Source organism: Lingula anatina, chromosome 4 (assembly GCF_051362555.1).
Source record: "Lingula anatina isolate TDL-2025a chromosome 4, LinAna3.0, whole genome shotgun sequence".
Taxonomy (NCBI): Eukaryota; Metazoa; Brachiopoda; class Lingulata; order Lingulida; family Lingulidae; genus Lingula; species Lingula anatina.
The window spans coordinates 4,118,496-4,137,784 of record NC_141770.1 but is presented as its reverse complement, the minus strand read 5'-3'; the positions used below and the strand labels follow the sequence as shown (position 1 = coordinate 4,137,784).

The window sequence follows — 19,289 nt, the reverse complement described above, 5'->3', positions numbered from 1 at the left end:
TATAACGAAAGTTGTGTTCCGTTATGCTAGTGTCAAGGTGCTAATTCCCGACCAAGGGCGCAAATTCCGTAACCAAGTAAATGAGAGATTATATCAGCAACTTGGCATCAATAATCATCGTAGTACAGCCTGCCACCCTCAGGCGAATGGACAATGTGAACGCTACAACAGGACTGTCTGCAACTATCTCACAAAGTATGCAAATGCCCATCAAGACAACTGGGATGAGTTCATTGACCCATGTCTCCTTGCATACAGAACCACAGACGCCTTTCATTTTGGCATTTGGCAAAGAGGCATCTCTTCTAAATGAAGACAAATTTCCAATTGGAAACCCCACCTCAGAGGTAACAGAGCAAGAAGCCCTTGACAGCCATCAGATATGTTTTCCAAGTTGATTGAAGCCCAAGAGAACATTTCCAGAGCACAGGTCCATCAAAAGAATGGGTACAATGCAGGCCATGACACTCCCTTGATGTGTATAGAGCAGTGCATTCACTTTAAATTTATAGTCCAAAAGAAAGTGACATGTACATGTAGCAAAATCATTGGTTTCGATCTCCCCTCTATAAGTGCCATTTATCCAGAAAGATAAGCAGCAAAAACATGAACAATTATGTCTGACTACACCCATCCTGCACACGGTCTTTTTAATTTCTTAATAAAGCTACTGTAGACTTTCATGTTTTAAAGGATTCAAAAGGTTTTTAAAGAGTTTTTACCCATCTGCTGTCTCTCTTTTTCACAACATAAAAATGGAATTTGTAGCAACTATATTTTAGCAACTATACTGATATCTTATATTTTGTACACTTTACCTGAATAGCAATCCAATTTCCTTAATATGTGAATTTTGACAGGTAAGAGGTCTAAAATTTTGTTGTATCAAATATAGCAGCTAAGGCAGAACTAGGCATATTCCCAATTACACATGACATAATTGGTCATGCTACATCCTACTGGCGAAGATTTTCTGAAATGCCAAAGCAGCGCATGGCAAAAACAATGTATGAATATGAAACAAAACACGACACACAGGTAAAAAATTGGTCAAATCTAATCAAAACACCGACTAATACCCCCTCGAAAGCAGAAGTAAAAAATGCACTGGAAAGTCACTATACCTTTTTGTTTCTCAAAGAAATAGAGCGAGAAAACAGCATACTTCGTACATATCGATTATTTAAAACAAATTATGAAAGGGAAGCGTACACAACAGCACCTATACCAAAACATGAAATGCAAAATTTGGCAAAATTTAGAACAGGGGCACACGACTTAGAAATCCAAAGAGGCACATACTGAAAACCAAAACCAATACCCCCTGAAGAAAGGATCTGCAAGTTATACTCAGATGAAGTCGAAAACGAAATACACTTTCTTTTAAAATGCCCCTTACACACCAAACACAGGGAGATCCTAAAACCAGATCCTACACAAACCCCAGAGGGCCAGTTCAAATGTATAATGCAGTCAAACGATTTAGATGTTATAAAGAATGTGGCCCACTATATCACAATGTGTAATAAAGAAAGAAAAAATATTCTCAACCAACCACCACCTAGTCAACCAAAGTAACTGAGCATATACTGCAATTGTAAAATCTGATCGCAGTTATTGTATAAACAATATTGTAATTTATTATTGTAATTTTAGTTATATGGTTATATAATGTATACTGTTAGGTCATAGTCATTGTAAAAAATGTACTTGAACCGCAATAAATAATAATAATAATAATATTAGCAGTTAACAATTTATTTAAACATGCTCATTTTCAATGCAGCCAGACATCAACAATAGACGAAATCCGAATAAAAAACAACTGTAGATATTTATTAGAAATCAATTGTGTTAAATAGTTCATGTTTTCTTCCTCTAAAAAATCCTATCATTGCTATATTACACTACATACCTTTCATACTTTGGGCTTTACAACCTTTGAACCATGAAATCTCAGGCAAGTGAACCTTCTGACTAGCAAACCTTCGGAACAACTGGACATTTGCATCATCAAACTATCAGACCAATGAACCTTCTGACTATTGAACCTTTTGAATCATTGGATCTTGGCATCATCAAACTATCAGACCAATGAACCTTCTGACTACTGTCATGCACCTGACAAATCATTTAACAATTAACTTATAATAATTTCATAAATTCACAAGATGACAATATTTAGTAATTAAAATAAATATCAGAATCAGAAATTACTTGAATTTGATATACTCAGGAAATACTGTAGCATCATATCCAAACTGCTAACAATAACAAAACAATATCATAAAATAATCAAATCATGCAAGAGTTTCTAGAGGAATTCAAAACAAAAATACAGTTTACCAGTTTTAGGGTAAACAACAGATGTGTCACAAAGTGCTGACTATGACAATGACACTGGACAGACACAGTGATCAGAATATAGACAGTCTGAAAGTGTCTGTATATAATAAATATGTGATAAAACTTGCAATTATACCTTAATAACCTCACAATAACAGAGATCATCTATAACACATCATATCTGACCTGAAATATAAATTCACATTTAAACATTCACTGAAGTCTTTTTCTCTTCAGTGATGGCTTATTGTCTACCACAATCTCACTGTATATGCTACCTCTACTAGTACTGTAACAGTTTCCATGTATATGGGGAAAATTATTATAACACATTACAACTGAGCTGAAATGTCAACTCACTTTTAAACATTTCCATTGTGTCTATTCATCTTCAGTGATAGAGTATTGTCCAACACAATCTCCCTGCCTCTATAGTTTCTATGCATGTGGGGGAAATTGATTCTTTGTGTTACCTGGAACCCACATTTGTTGTGTAATTGTACTGTTTCATATAACTGGCTCCACAGGATCTGCCGTGTTTGGAAGTCTTGTTCTGGGTGGTTCTGGCAGCACTCTCCCTCACTCAGGATAAAACTGACCTCTTGGTCTGCCAGCAGCTCTTTACACAATTCCAGAAGTGTACTTGCTAAAAACATAAATGAAATAAGTTTAATTGTTTGCAATGCAACTGGATCATCTCTGTAATATAGTGCAAACTATTGTTAGGAACCATCTAATGATATACTATTCATATATATAGGATGCTTTTGTAAAATGCACAAAATTATTTTTGCATCACGATACTAGATATTTATTTGATACTGCTCATATGTAATGGTGATCAAATTAAAATATAAGTGTTCATTTTGTGTTTTGTGTGTACAAGGTGAATTGGTTCAAATTCTTAACAAATGACAGGCGTGATTAATAAAACAACTAATGACTATAAAAATAACATTTATGTTACAATTAAAGCAGTGAAACATTAGATTTATTCATGATAATCCATGCTTTTCCACATTGAAATAATCATTTCACCCCCCTCCCCCCAAAAAAAGTTACAATTATGTGTCTCTATACAAAGGAAAGAGGGGAAACGAATTACCTATCAATCCTTACTTGTGTATATTAAAAAAAATGCCATACATTTTGTCTACTATTTCCAAGAGGTCCAGTTATCTGTTTACAATGGCTGTCTGGTCTCTGGCTGTTCATTCATCCTAAAACTTGCCACATCCCGTGTCTTGCACAACTGGGTGAGATGAAGATGTTCCTGTTGCTGCCTTTTTATGTCTGCTTCTTATAAAATACATCCCCCCATGTTCAGCCAGGTAAAGTCAGTTCACCTAGAAGACACCATGCTGTATGGAGACTGGAGCTGGAAAAGAGACATGACAATGTATAAGTGAAGGAACACTAATTATCTTAATACAAAGAAAAGACAAAAACCTGACAGTCCACCAGAGCCATTTGGAAAAAATATTAAAACTATGTTACACTGCCAAGTGCCCACCTTATATGGTAGACATCATTGTTGTGGTGATTGAACTGTGATAAGTTAACAATGACCTTGTCTTTTGGAGGCTACTGGACACAATTGTGACTGCTGAGACCAGCACATTCTCAGATTGAACACAATTATATAAACAGAACACTGCCAAATCTGTTGGAATTTTTGTGACATTTGCACACAATCTGCCTAACAATTGAAAAATTCTGGAATAATGATATCAATTGGCTGGACTAATTGAAAGACATTTTCTGAGGAGTAATTTGAGAGAAGTCACTAAGGAAATTACTAACATAAAATTTAAATCATGACAAAATTACTCAGACTTTAAGGGAACAAAATATGATTGTTGCTTTTTTTTTTCTCAAAGGAGGAAGATTAAGAGACCAATAATATACTGTCACGTGACTTGTAAAACACTATCAACCATTAGTGTACAACCTGCCAGCAGTCCAGTTACTGTCATGACAATGGGTCATCCCAGGGAAGTAATGACCACTGCTCCACTTTGGGTCCAATACATTTCATCCCAAACTAACCACATCAAGCAGGCCACTACAAAGACGCTTCATATGTGTACAACAACTGTCAAATCATTTGTGTGAACTGGAAAAAAGATAAACATTTATTATACAAGGCATTCAACCACTTGACCACTGATGATCAGAAGCTAATAAAATCGAGTGCTTCAGCCAACCAAAGAACATGACTTTCAGCCACTATGTTTAAAGCACATGCCATGAACGACATTTTAATTGAAGTATTCATTTGTATATGTTTTGTGAATTTAAGATTAATGGCTAAAACTAAAGAAATGTATTGTTTAAAAATGAAATGGGTGGATCAAGTATGCATTTAATGACAATAAAGCTACAATGCACATTACAATTTTAATTTTTTTAAATATTGAAATTTGGATAATAATAAAAACCCATGCTTTTTAAGTCACATCTTAAATCATTCAAATCCAAAACTTTTTATAACTGGCCTTGTGTCTCTACAGAGGTAAGAAATAAGACCAATTATACCCGCTGTTATTTGAAAAACAAAACCAATTGTTCATTTTGTGCACAACCTGCAAGAAGTCCAGTTACCTGTTTACCATGGCTGTCCTGTCTCTGGCTCTTCACAACCCATTCATCCTGAAACTTGCTGTTTTGCACAATTGTGTGAGATGAAGGGATGTTCCTGAAGCTGCTATTTCCTGTCTATTTCATATTAACAACACATGTCCCCCATGTTCAGCCAGGTAAAGTCTGTTCACCTAGAAGACACCATGCTGTATGGAGACTGGAGCTGGAAAAAGAGACAAAAGATTTTATGAATGAAGTGACATAAATTATCTTAATAAAAAGACAGAACTCTGACAGTCCACAAGAGCCAGCAGAATAATTAACCTACAATATACTGACAAATGTCCACCTAATATGACAGACATCAAAGTAGTGGTGACTGAACAGAGACAAGTTTAAAATGTATTTTGGAGGCTGCTGGGCACAATTATGACTGGTACAACTGTCACAATCTTAAACTAAACAAAGTTACATAAACAGAACTCTGCCAAATATTCTGGGGTTTTTGAGAAATTTGCACACAAATTGCCTATAAACAATGGCTGTAATAATCTGGGATAAGTATATCATGAGAGAAATAAAAAAATTTATTAAAATTTAAGGAAAACACAAAATATGATAACTGGTTTGTTGATCTACATGGGAAGGATAGAAGACAAAATATCTATTGTAACACAACTTGTAAAACAAAACCAATCAATAATTTTGTGCACTACCTGCAAGGAGGTGTTTTTGGCATGGTGATGGGTGATGGTGGGCAATGACCACTGCTCCACCTTGGGTCAAATACATATCATCTGCTATGACCAGGTGCCGTGAGTCTCACTTGCCATGTGCTTCTTTCACACTCGTTCCTATTACCATGTCATCCACCAGGTGGTGGCCCCAGTCAAGACGCAACTAATCGGCAGCCATGTATTGGATATAACATTCCTCCCAACCTTATTTTCAATTTTCATATTGTATAAAGTCACATCTTGAGTGCTATATGCTCTGGAATCTGTTCTTAATAGTAAATGCCAATTAATATCAATTATATCAGATCACTTTTTTTAGGACAGCGATCCGCCTTCATCCTGATTACATAGAAATAATCTCAGATTACTTTTTTTTAGGACAGCGATCCGCCTTCGTCCTGATTAAATACCAATTACCTCAGATTCCTTTTTTTAGGACAGCGATGCGCCTTCATCCTGATTAAATATCAATTATCTCAGATTACTTTTTTTAGGACAGCGATCCGCCTTCATCCTGATTAAATATCAATTATCTCAGATTACTTTTTTTAGGACAGCAATCCGCCTTCATCCTGATTAAATATCAATTATCTCAGATTACTTTTTTTAGGACAGCGACCCGCCTTCATCCTGATTAAATATAAATTATGTTCACTTTTTTAGGACAGCGATCCGCCTTCATCCTGATTAAATATCAATTATCTCAGATTACTTTTTTTAGGACAGCGACCCGCCTTCATCCTGATTAAATATAAATTATCTCAGATTACTTTTTTTAGGACAGCGATCTGCCTTCATCCTGATTACACAGAAATGATTGAACTGTCACTTTGCAGGCCCGTAGCCAGGGGGGTTCGGGGGGTTCGAAAGAACCTCCCCTTTTGCTGGGAAAAGGTCCACTTTGGGTAAAATTTGATCTAGGTACATGGCGTTTTTATGGGAAAAGGTCCACTTTTTCAGAAAAAGAACCCCCCTTTTGAAATTGCTGGCTACGGGCCTGCTTTAATACATAATCTTTAAAGTAACCTGGTTGTCTGATGGTTCTCTTTGGTCTGGTGTAAACTGGTTCTTCAATATGATCACTGTTTTTCTCTTGCTGTGGCATCTTCTCATCAACTGAATTCTTTGTATTAAATGCAATATCATCTAAGTTTGGAATATTCTGTGTGTCTGTTGCTGCAATGTCACTTTCACTGTTGCAATTCACATGCATCATCTTGTCTTCTCATCTCATTTGTGTTTTCTTTCAAATACAAGTCTGCTGGAATTTTCATTACATCATCTGTTGTGTTTATGACATTGTTACACAGTTTGAATTGACTTGTGTCTCTGCAGATTGTTCTTCTGTCTGTAACTCTTCTGGCAGTAACTTGAGAACCATGTATTTCCATGAAGATATAGTAAAATCGGTTCATATGGTGTTGAGAGTTTGTTTCTTCTGTTCTGTTTAACTAAAACATAGTCACGTATGATGAGTGTATTCTCCCTCCAAGTTTGATTAGTGTTGGGTCAGTGAGTGTTTTCTCTGCTATCTCACCGAGAATCGCTGCATTTTCAGATTTGACCATCTGATCATCTTCTCTGTACTTTGACCACCCATTTGTGGCAGTGGGTGTCTGAAGAGATAATCTGGGTCTGCGTCATTCTTTCCTGGCTCATATACCACTTCATAGTTAACATCTTGTAAGTCCATCACCAATTTCTCTATTCTCGGTGGTAATTTTGCTTGTGCTTTGTTAAACATGGGTAATAAGGATTTGTGTGCTTCAATAATACTAAATTCTTCTCTCATGTCCCAGTATGGTTCAATGTTCTCAACTTTTCTGTATAGATTGCTGATTCCAATCTAGGATCCAAAATATATTTTGGATCCTAGTTCCAATCTCCTGTTGAGATTCTCCCTCCAAGTTTGATTAGTGTTGGGTCAGTGAGGGTTTTCTATGCTATCTCATTGAGAATAACTGCATTTTCAGATTTGACCACTCTGTCAAACTGTGTGCCTGAGCTGAAAAAAAAAAAAAGAAGAGAAACTCATTATAAACATTCAACAGGCCTGTAACCAGCTATTTCAAAAGGTTTTTTTTCCTAAAAAAAGTAGACCTTTCACCATGAAACCATTGTGTACCTAAATGAAAATTTATCCAGAGGGAACCTTTTCCCGGCAAAAAGGGCTGTTTGTTTGCATGTCTAAACTGGCAGTGGTCCTGGGCAAAGTCAAACTTGGCAGCTTCCTCATATTCACAGAAATTTGTACTTTCAAAAAATTGCTAATATGCATCTGTTTTGCCATAACTTCAGTAGAGGTTGAAATCAGTCAAGGTCGCCATTTTCAAGGTGGATTCCACAACGAGGCTGTGCTTGGGAGCACTGGTTGCTCCACTAAACAACTTTCACAAGCACAGCAAAGACTCAAATAAAATAATTAAAACGGAATTTGTTCAATAAGGCGAGTATTTGAAATAGAATTTTGAAGTTCAATTAAAGGTTTTTAATGAAATCATTTTGAAAATGCTATGAATACATACAAATGGCGACTTTGACCTGATTTTAACCTCCGCTGGTGTCTTGGCAGAAAAGTCAATAAAACTTCTTTCTGGTGCAGAAGTAAGTTTATTTTTACTATGTAGAAATCAAATACAACCCTAGAGAGGTTTGCTATGCCTACCTAGAGGTCTATATCGGTCCATTTCTGTCCATTTCTATCCATTTCTAATGTTTAGTAGGACCCTCTTAAGCCGCCCGACATGCCTCAAAATGTGTCACAACACTATATTCAATGCAGGAATGGTGCAGTCCAGATGTAACATTGTAATAATGTGATGTTATACTTGGCTACATACTGGGGTATGTATGAATTCCTAACATGCAAAGCTATTACTTCAATCCAGTTGGAGGGCTATGGCTAAATAGAGAGTTATAAACATGGGCGTAACTAGGCATACGCACGGATGCACTGTGCGTACAATTTTTTTGGCCAACCATGATATTATTTTATATAAATTTAGTGTATTTTTCACGGAATACAAAAGAAAATCCTCTGCTTTTTAAAGTCACCTGTATGTACGAACCCTCTGTATCAATTGTATAGGCACTATTGTTCTGACCCCCCTCCTCCCCCGTCTTGCAAACTGAGGTAAACAATGCCCGTAACCTTAACAAGTCCTATCTTAATCGTCCATCTAACTGGAACTTCCTTTACCTCTTAATTGAAAGGTTCAGTGGCCCTCAACTCTTCTGTACCCTCTTTCTTGAACGCATTCTCGCTGGCGATATAAATATCAGGTAAAAATCTGCCTGAGTGTTATTTTCGAAGAGCAGCTCCCGCAACCCTGGGGGCACTAGATAAAATCTGGACAATAGGTTAAAGAAGGAGCTAGAGAAACAAAGGAAGAATTTTTCCTGCAAAGCTTCAAAGAATTTTGACATGGACTTGACCCAACTTACCCCTCCAAACTAACAGGGTGACATGGGCAATTTTTACAAACAAATAATTAAACTTAGATGTATCAGAGCTCTGTCGTTGGTTGTTTTTGGGAGCCATGCATCCACATGTAAGGTGAATGAAACCGTATGTTATTTCAACTCAGAGGTGGATCCAGGATTATTCGAAGGGGTTCCACATATGCGAAGCTAGCCTCCTTTTAAATAAATATACCGTTCTGGGTAATAAGAATATTGAAACTTTTTTAATTGCGAGAATATTTCTGACTAAATGATGATTTTATTATTTTAATAATATTCCATTAAAATGGAAATTAAGCTGCGATGTGTGGTACATATGCTGTAATTACGCTGTCCTTCGATCATCATCTCTTGCATTAGTCTACATTTTGCTGGGAATTTTAAAAATCTGTGCGTACAATTTTTAAAGGTCTGGTTACGCCCCTGATAAAGATACCTGATAGGACGAAGTAAACACTGCAAAAATCCCCACAAATAACTTTTTAGGACAACATATAGAAACCCTATGGCTCCCTAACTCTGCTAGAACTTTTTACGTTTTACCTCAGATATTTCCAGGAATCCAGATCTACTGAATAACACTTATAACATTCCCTTTATCTATCCTCTACCTCTTGTATCTACAGCTCCTTCCTCTCTCTCTCTCTCTCTCTCTCTCTCAAAAGCCCCGCCCAACTGCATGTCGCTTTCAATCCCAAGACTTCCGGTACCAGATCACTGCAACAAAGTACTCACCTTTCTGTCATCAAGAATGTGTTTGCATACATTTAAAAGGATGCTGGAATCGTGGAATGTCCCACTGCTTCAGATCAAACTTTTATGGTAACCCATAAATATATCTTGGCCTTAGTATAACGTTATTTCATAACGTGTAAAATTTTCCCGCTCCGCCCGACTAAGTAGGTAAAAAAAAACCCGCAGTGAATACTGGGTTACATCTCGGTACATCCGGTCACATGAATTTGCCGCAATTTTACTCTGCGTCCAGGTTATTATATCTTTTGATTTTTTTGTTTAGATATGATATTATTGATTGAGAATAAATTATTACAAAAAGGTAATTTAAAATTCTTTTTTTATTGTTATTATTATATATTTTCTTTTTGCTTCAACTTTTGCTGGATCTCAGCACTGCTAACACAACGTTCAATTTGAGCAAATGGAGCATTTAAAGACCTTCGCATTTAGAGCAATTAGGGCCTACCATAAAAATGATTAAAAGTATAATAAACAAACCTGAAAATATTCTAAAGCCAATTTTGCCTGCACAGCAAATGGCACCTGTATTTTACTTTTATAGACTGTGCTAGAGACTGCGCTAGTAAGCTTATATTAGATGCGCGTTAATTTTTTTTCAAAACGTCTAAATTTTTCCCTCAATTCCAAGTATATTTTCTCAATGCCTGGTAACGAAGGTTTTGTAAATGGCTTTTTAAGAGAATCATTTTTGTCGTGTTTCGTGTAAAACATATGACTGTTCCCTATTACATATCGTACGTCTAACTATAATCATGAGAGCCCGCTGTGAAGGGGGGGGGGGGGGTAGTGATCACAGTTCAAGGCAACCGGAAAATAAATCATAAAATCACAAATCACATAAATTAATTAAAAACTTTAAAATACTAGTCTGGCGAGCTGAAAATAACTTTCATCAAGTATAATGACTTCGTTCCACTAACGACGAGGGATACTGGATAGAAACCCGCAATTCACGATTCACAGGAATGGGGTGCTTCACATCTCGGTGAATGATAAGTGGCTGTTACGAGTAAGGAAAATACCCAACGGGGCCTTCAGTCATTGTCTTAACTAAAATGAAGATTTAATTAATGTCTAAAATATTTCAAAACATTAAAGCAACTAAAATTAATGATCTAGAGCAAAAATACGCCACGAAGGATCTGTCAGCTTTTAAAAGTAGCTGCAAGTTATTTATTATAAGATAAAAATTCTAGATATTTTCTGAAACTTTAGACACTGTACTTGCTTCCAAACCAGTAGGCCTACCTTAATTTTCTACTTTATTGAAAATAAACTTATAGGATGGTGTTGCCAGCGACAGTAACGAAGATCTAAGAATGAGTCTGCTTTTCGTGTTTTAAATATGATTAGCACAGGTGCTGAGCTTACTTATGCAACGATTTTCGTGTGCATCAAAAGACTCATTAAAGTAAGAAAGAGCGAGAGAGACAAAATGATGTTATTATTAATCTACACAACGTACCTCCGACCGTGTTGAGGACTCAGATGATAGCTGTCGTCAATACTGCTTTTACATAACGTAACAAACGCGACCGTCCTTTGCGTTCAAATCATAAACAGGAATCTTTCTTTAAAAAATTATTAAAGAAATTTTACATTTTATTCATATCTGTGAATATCTAGTGAAAACTCCATGTGTAACTCTCTCTCTCTCTCTTTCTCCCCGGCGATTCCTCTCTCTCTCTCTCTCTCTCTCTCCGGTTGTCTCTGGCCGAATTCACAATCAGTTGATCCTCGGACCAGAATCAGATAACAAACCTCTTTTATGATAATTAATTGTTACATAACATATGACTGATAAATGAAACTACATATTTTTCATTCGACCGCATCTTCCGCATCTTTACGAAAAAATATATTGAAAACTCATCTGTAAAGATTAACTCTGAAAGATGAAAAAAATGCCCGAGCTTTGGGCTTGTGAACCTTCTTCAGGTACCAAAACAAGAATATAAACAAGCAAACTACTGGTATAAGTGGCGTATGATGCATGTAGAAGGGACACGATGTTAGAAGTGCGTGATAAAGGTTAACGTCTTGAAGATTACGTAATAATAAAACAAGACTAATATTCGTTGAGGTATTCATTGTCTCTATAAAGTCCTTTTTTAAAAGCGTCTAATATGTTTATGAACTTGTGGTCGACAATCGTCTTTGTCTTGTGTCGTGTATGTGTCCTTTTAAAATGGTGACTGTTTGTACTGTGGTGGTTCTTGATGCGAGTTTTAGGGGCGTAAGACAGCTTTTTTCTATCGTTTTCACTTTTAATTACTATTAGTTCTATTACTGTACATAGCTACCAATTATCTGCGCTTTAAGCTTGTACTTTTTATTACAGATACAAGCAAGGCAAGCAAAAAGTCTCTGGCAGTGAATTGTGAACTGTTGCTGCTACCACTCCGACATAAAGTAGATATTGCAAACATATATCGACACATGAATCAATAAGATATCAGACAACTTTCACGGAAAATAAACTGAAATTAAAGCTGGATATTCTTTTATCTATTATCATTTCGCATTTACGTTAAATCTCGTCACGTAGGCCTACGTCTTCATCACCATCATACTTCCGTCGCAGTCTGAAGCGACGAAGTTCAAACAGTGCACATATCCGCATCAAAACCATAAATAGGAGATCCTTACGTAGGGAACCACGCGCTAGAGAACGGCATATTTGTTGGCGGTATTGTCACTAATTTATAGAATTATGAACAAATCTGGATGACTCTATCTATAACGAAGTAATTATTACCTAAAATAAAAAAAATACCTTTCAGAATAATACAAGAAAAATTAATGAAAAGAACAAAGGCAAAATAATTATAAATTAAAAATGGAATCTGAGCAACAAATACAGCTTCAAGCAAATGGAAATGAAAATAGAATATACACACCCATGACTTACGAGTTAAGCTACAATTAATTTTTAAAATAATGTCGGTACCTTGTCAATGTATGGCAGGACTACGTGAAAACGACACCCTCCCCTACACATACACTAAACACACACACGCGCGCGCGCGCGCACACACACACACACACACACGCACAGGATCATCATCGAAGAGGGGGAGAATCCAATCCAATCATCGAAGTTGTACATAGGTTCACTATTTGTCCTAAGTAAATCATCATAAAATAACGAATCAGATCAAAATTACAATTAAGCTTGGAATGTGCAAACCAGCATAATCAACACCTGTGGGTTTGGATACAATTTAACTGCTCTTCACCGGTGCCAACGCTCTCAATTCAGGTCTATCTTTTAAAATAAAATGTTTTATTTTATATATAAAAAAACATGTATAAAACAACAGACTTCGGTCTAGCTGTGTGTAATAATGTTCATTAACCCCAATATGTTATACATGTAGCATTATCAAAATAGAAATACCATATCTTCTTGAACATGAAAAGTCACATTAGAATCCCCCCCCCCCCCCGTCCCACCAATACGCCCCATTTCTATTGATACCATACAAACTCAGCGTGTGTAGGAGTGTGAAAACTAAAGTAGATCAAAAGTTCACCGATAGGATATACCATGTAAGGATTCATAGGGGAGATAGGTAGTCTCCTTTTGCTCTTTTTTTAACCTGTCAATTTTGAGAAGAAATACAGTGAATCGTTGTCTCTAATTGCACTAAGTCAATATAAATTCAAATATGTAAAAAACATCTTTCCTTTATCACGTAATTCGTCAGATGTAATAAAATACAGCATTTCCCTAGAAAACCTTTACCCCCTCTTGTGAATGCAATGTGCCGTCTGCAGAGCTCAGCGTCTGCCACCACGCTGGATGCTTCGCGGTTCCCGGGAGCTGAACAGTTAACGCGGTCTGAAAAATTTTAGGGAGAGTCAGATGAAATAGAGAGGGACCGTGGCATCTATAAAGTTCTACATGGTGAAGCTGGAGATGTGGGCTAGTTTTACTCTTTTCTTTCAAAGTTTGCAATATACTCTGGCTTTCAGTACCCGCATGCAACCAAAATATTTTGCTGGTATCTTGATACATCTCCCACTTGTGTCTCCCCTCTAAAACGGTCCACACTAAAAAATCAATAATCGTATGGCAATTTTATACAGGCAATTGACCTACTTTTATACCCATGCAGCTATTGTCGAGTTTTATGGCTATGTAGTGAAAACGTGATACACGTCTGTGATATAAAAGTTATTTCTAATTACATAATTTACAAACGATGCATTTGGAATAAACGTGTCCAGATTTGTGAGCAAAAGATGACATTGCTATTTGAAAATAATGAAGAAATTGGAGACAAGCCAAAATCAGAAAAAATGCATTTTTTCTCTTATATGCAAATTAGGTTCCTTGAAGTAATATAAGACTGGCCGGAAGTGATGTTCATATCAGAGATTTGTATTGATGATGATCTTGATGGCCTTGATGATCTTAATGTTGATTCATAAAATATTTTCAAAGTTTTCAGTTGTCATCTGGTGAGAAAGAAATTTTCTGCACTAACACAATCATTCCACGAGTGAAGAATAAATAATAAACGCGCCTCAGAGATGCGCTGCAGACGTCACGGCTTTTGGGCGAAAATCACACGCGATATTTCCTCATAATCATGATATATAGGATTAAAACTGTGATTGAAAAGGGATATCGGCAAACCATTAAAATCTTGAGAGCATTTCTATTTATTTGTGTTAGACAAGGATGAATTTAATTAGAATACCCCCTCTCTCTCTCTCTCTTATTAAGCGAATATAAAGGAGAAAGCCGAGCGAAAAAATAATGCGCATAACAGTCAAAATATTCAGAAGTAAAAAAATTCAGAGTTAAAAATCTTGTTGGCCACTACAGTTCCTCTTCATAGAGGATCACATGCAAAAATTTAAGGCAACTTGTAGCCAATTGATGTTGTAAAGTAAATGACTTACACCCCATTTCCATAGATTAGATCGACCTACTTTAGATCGACCTAACTCCCTGGGGGTTCACGCTAAATAGCTGTCAGCCGGGCGGACACGAAAGTTAATTACCCTCTTACAGCTTGTAGTAGGCGGGACGGACATTTAAGTCGGATTATCTGAAAGTAATCTAGTGAGACTCCCCGCAGGGATAGATCGATCTAAAATCTATGGGAATAGAGCCTTAGACTTTCACTAACTGCAGATAAAGATTATAACGGAATCAAACAAGTTAAAGGAAAGGGAGTTATTGAGTGTTGTGCCGACAGACAACTCACAACGTAAATAACAACAACAACAACAACAACAATCTACACGCAATTATGGTAACGTGCATATCGGTAACGCAGTGGCCAATTAAGAGGTTTCTGAAAAATATATCGCACCAATATTTCCCTCTTGAAATTAGAATTTTGTCTAACCTTTATATATTTTTAATTGGAAAATCTACTTATTGAAATTATTCCATTTTTTTCACAAAAATTAATATTTTTTTCTTAAGAAAATTAAAGTGAAAGGGAAAAGATTAGAGGGAGAAAAAGAGCAACAAATGAACATACATATTTCCCCCCAAAATATCCTTTATTACAGTGAAATAATGAAGAACATACATACAATTGGCATGCATGTACCAAAAACAAAAAGACTTTCACTAGTATCTAAAAATGAAAATCAATATATCTTCATACATAAAGAACAATGCACCACCTCCAAAAGAATTAACAAAATTTCAAGTATGGCATTACAGTATGGACAGACCTCTATTCAAACAAATAAAAAATACATCAATAGAACAATTTTAAGTATCTAATTTCCTTGATCTGAAAACACAGTGAAGGATCCAATCTGACAAACTACACAGATATAATTTTATTTCCATTTCTGATTCTTTATTTCACAATACACGATAACAGATTTAGCATCATTTTCATATAAACTATGTCAAAAGAACACTTTACAAAAATATAACTTTACAAAAACTAAGATAATTTTGGAACTTAATCTGTACATGTATATTAGTCCCAAGAATCAGCCCAGCAGGTATTAAAGCTAAATATGACACGGTTTTCATGCTATTTGTATAACAGTAGATAAAATTCACTGAAAAAAAAAAAACAGCATAACTTTTGGAAAGATGGTTCGATTAAGCTGATTTTCAAATTCAACCTGTACTTCATGTATACTCAGCTCCATTAATTTGAAGACAAACAGTAAAACAGTGTTTTCAATATATAATGGTGGATAAAATGCTATGGGAAAAGAAAAAAATTGTTCCAATAAAGCTGATTTTTGGACTTAACCTATATTTCATGAATATTCATCAGTTCTACATTATGTAAATTTGAAGACAAAAGGTAAAACGGTGTTTTTATTATTTATGAAAATGTATAACACAGGATAAGTTACATGGAAAAAAGCCGTAAGTTTTGTAGAAATGTTCCAATCAAGCTGATTTTCAAACTTGATCTGCATTTTATGAATATTTAAGTTTGAAGACAAAAAGTCAAATAGTTTTTCCACTTATCGCTATAACACTGAAAGACAGCAATGTACAGACACATCTGTGTCTGTAAATAAAAATCATATATAAGTGAATGTTGCAATGGTGTGGGACATATTTTCTTCCAGCCTTCTTAAAGCTTTAAATTTATATTTATAGAAAATTAATAAAATTTCCACATGAAGACGTCTATATAAATGTCACAGGACATACATCTAAAGCCAGAAGGAAAAAGCATCAACATGTTTTGCATATTTGTGAAATACAAATTTATCTTCTACCCTTTTCTGAGCCAAGACAAAACTTCTTGGAATGTTGAGTACACCATGGCATCCTACACAGATGTATTCCTAGGATAATGTATTAAAACATGAATTAAATAATGAATTAAATAATGTATTAAAACTTGAAAGAACTCTTTTGATCATCAAGAATTTTTATGGTCAAAAATCTTTGGTATCATAAATCACTATCAGTGACTAAAACATCAGTGTCACAATCATTTTCCATTACTGAAGGACAGAGTTCTGTATGTGGTATATGGACTGTGATCTCTGAAGACTGGTTGTCTGCTACCCCATTGGAGTGAGTGGGGCTGGTCATGTCCTTTTTTAAGGGGTTTAGCAGGTTCTATTCTGTTCTACTGTCATACATTGGGGTGGAGAAATTGGTTGGTTTGTTGTAGTCTTTGAAATTCTTCGTTTTGTTGTACTTTGGTTCCATTGTATCCTACAAGAAAAAAGATGAACACTTTAGACCAATGAATAAAAAGAAAATTTCCAGATTACAAAGTATAAAATAAAATGTTTTCACAGGCAATTTGTGAAAAAAAGACAAAAGAACTAAACAAAACCAACCAACAAACAAAAAAACCCCATAAAACAAGGCCTTGCTCATACTGAAATCATAGCAACAACTATTTCAACTAATATGCAACTATTCCAATATCCAGGGGGATCCTTTGATATCAATACCAAAAGATTAAGATCTGGACTTATAATAAATACCAAATGAATTTTTTAAAAAATTGCTGTAAAGATTATACCTGATGTGCCTTTTAAAAAATCTGTTTGATACTGAATACCTTATTTTCTAAGACACACATGATATCATATGGCTTAACAAAATTTTCTTGAAGTTCTTTGCAAGAGAGAGAGAGAGAAAGAGAAAAAGTACCTTCTTCTTCGCAGAAATAGGAACGCACCATTATTGACCACTCATAGGATGACCACAAGTATAATGGGGACCACAGTGGCAGCTGTTTCTGAAATAACACATTTACTGGGAATGTTACAACTCAAAAAGGGAAATAATTCATTGAAAAAGAAACAGGGATTTATTTACAATGATAAAAAAATAACACACAGCAATTTGACAAGAACAACCAAGACTGACATAGGATGAATATACCTAGATGCAAAATGCTAAAAGAAACTTACTATGAGACACAGTCACACCTGAATCCAGCGCCCCCTGGTGTGATGAAGCACAAGTGAGAGCAGCCACTGTTGTTGTCCCCACAGAGGTTTGGACCTAAAATACAATGTGGGATAGGTAAACATGTAAATAACTAGAGGATCAGAGAGGCGATACCGCCTCCGAATATTGTACCACCAGCTGGAGCAAGCGCATTCGTATAGACCCCCACATACACAAAATAAGGGACACAGCCACCAGTCTTGTGCTTGACAAGCTGTAAAAATGCAATCAACAAGAATTTTCAAAATATGCAAAAAACAGATATAACTAAAAATGGTACAATCAAATTTAAGTTCATCGTAAGGTAGGTCAAAGGTCAATTTCAAGGTCACAGTAAATTGCCAGTATATGACTTCCTATTCAAGTTCAATAGTAACTATGGACCTATCTCTGCCAGTTTTGGAGATAAAAGAGAAGCAAAATTTGCAAAGTTCAGTTCATGGTGAAAAGTAGGTCAAAGGTCAATTTTAAGGTCACATTTAGATTGCCAGTATATGACTTCCTATTCAAGTTCAATAGAAACTATGGACCTATCTCTGCCAGTTTTGGAGATAAAAATGAACCAAAATTTGCAAAGTTCAACTCATGGTGAAAAGTAGGTCAAAGGTCAATTTCAAGGTCACATTTAGATTGACAGTATATGACTTCCCATTCAAGTTCAATAGTAACTATGGACCTATCTCTGGCAGTTTTGGAGATAAAAGGGGAGCAAAATTTGCAAAGTTCAATTCATGATGAAAAGTAGGTCAAAGGTCAATTTCAAGGTCACAGTAGGATTGCCAGTATATGACTTCCTATTCAAGTTCAATAGTAACTACAGTATGGACCTATCTCTGCCAGTTTTGGAGATAAAAGGGAAGCAAAATTTGCAAAGTTCAGTTCATGGTGAAAAGTAGGTCAAAGGTCAATTTCACGGTCACAGTAAGATTGCCAGTATATGACTTCCTATTCAACTTCAATAGTAACTATGGACCTATCTCTGCCAGTTTTGGAGATATAAGGGAATAAATGTTATAACGCTGGTGGTACGATAACAACAACAAAGTTCTTGGTCATATTATATACATGTATATCAAGAGACATGCTTCTCATAGCTTTCATACAATTTGGTACCCACAGATGTCTTGACATAGACCTACATTGAAATATTCTATTGCAATCACTCACTTTCTAACATTTTCTAACAAAAAATACTTAAATTTCTTTAAATTTCACTTATTTCAGTTATATCCTTGAAAAATGAAATGATAAAATCAAAATTCACAAAAATGTATCCAAAATTCAGCTTTTTAGAAGGGTATTATCATTTATTAAATAATTCTTTGGTACAGTCTACTACATGTACTACGTAGCTCTGTTCCATGTAGAACATTTATTAAATCTAAGACTGCATTCCCAGAGATTTAATTTGATCCATCTGGATTGACCTAACTCCCTGGGGGTTCACGCTAAATTGCTGTCAGACATTTAAGCTGGTT

General features: G+C 35.6%; 1 protein-coding gene and 1 long non-coding RNA gene across 5 annotated transcripts in view; both read right to left on the bottom strand.

Annotated features, from left to right (window-relative positions):
• Window positions 1–2,772: 2,772 nt before the first annotated feature.
• Window positions 2,773–19,289, bottom strand: part of LOC106164374 (uncharacterized) — a 629,853-nt gene continuing 613,336 nt past the window's right edge. For 3 of the 4 annotated variants that reach the window (XR_015334221.1, XR_015334224.1, XR_015334225.1), the window contains exon 4: window positions 2,773–2,992. The gene's annotated coding sequence lies outside the window, so the exon portion shown is untranslated. Of the gene's footprint in view, window positions 2,993–3,492; window positions 3,687–19,289 lie in introns of those variants that run through there. The other variant, XR_015334223.1, reaches the window with a different exon arrangement.
• LOC147762097 (uncharacterized) lies at window positions 16,784–18,386 on the bottom strand. The gene is made up of 3 exons (XR_015334153.1): window positions 17,772–18,386; window positions 17,509–17,596; window positions 16,784–17,061 (listed from the first exon to the last, which is right to left on the bottom strand). It is a non-coding gene; the product is annotated as an uncharacterized LOC147762097 (long non-coding RNA).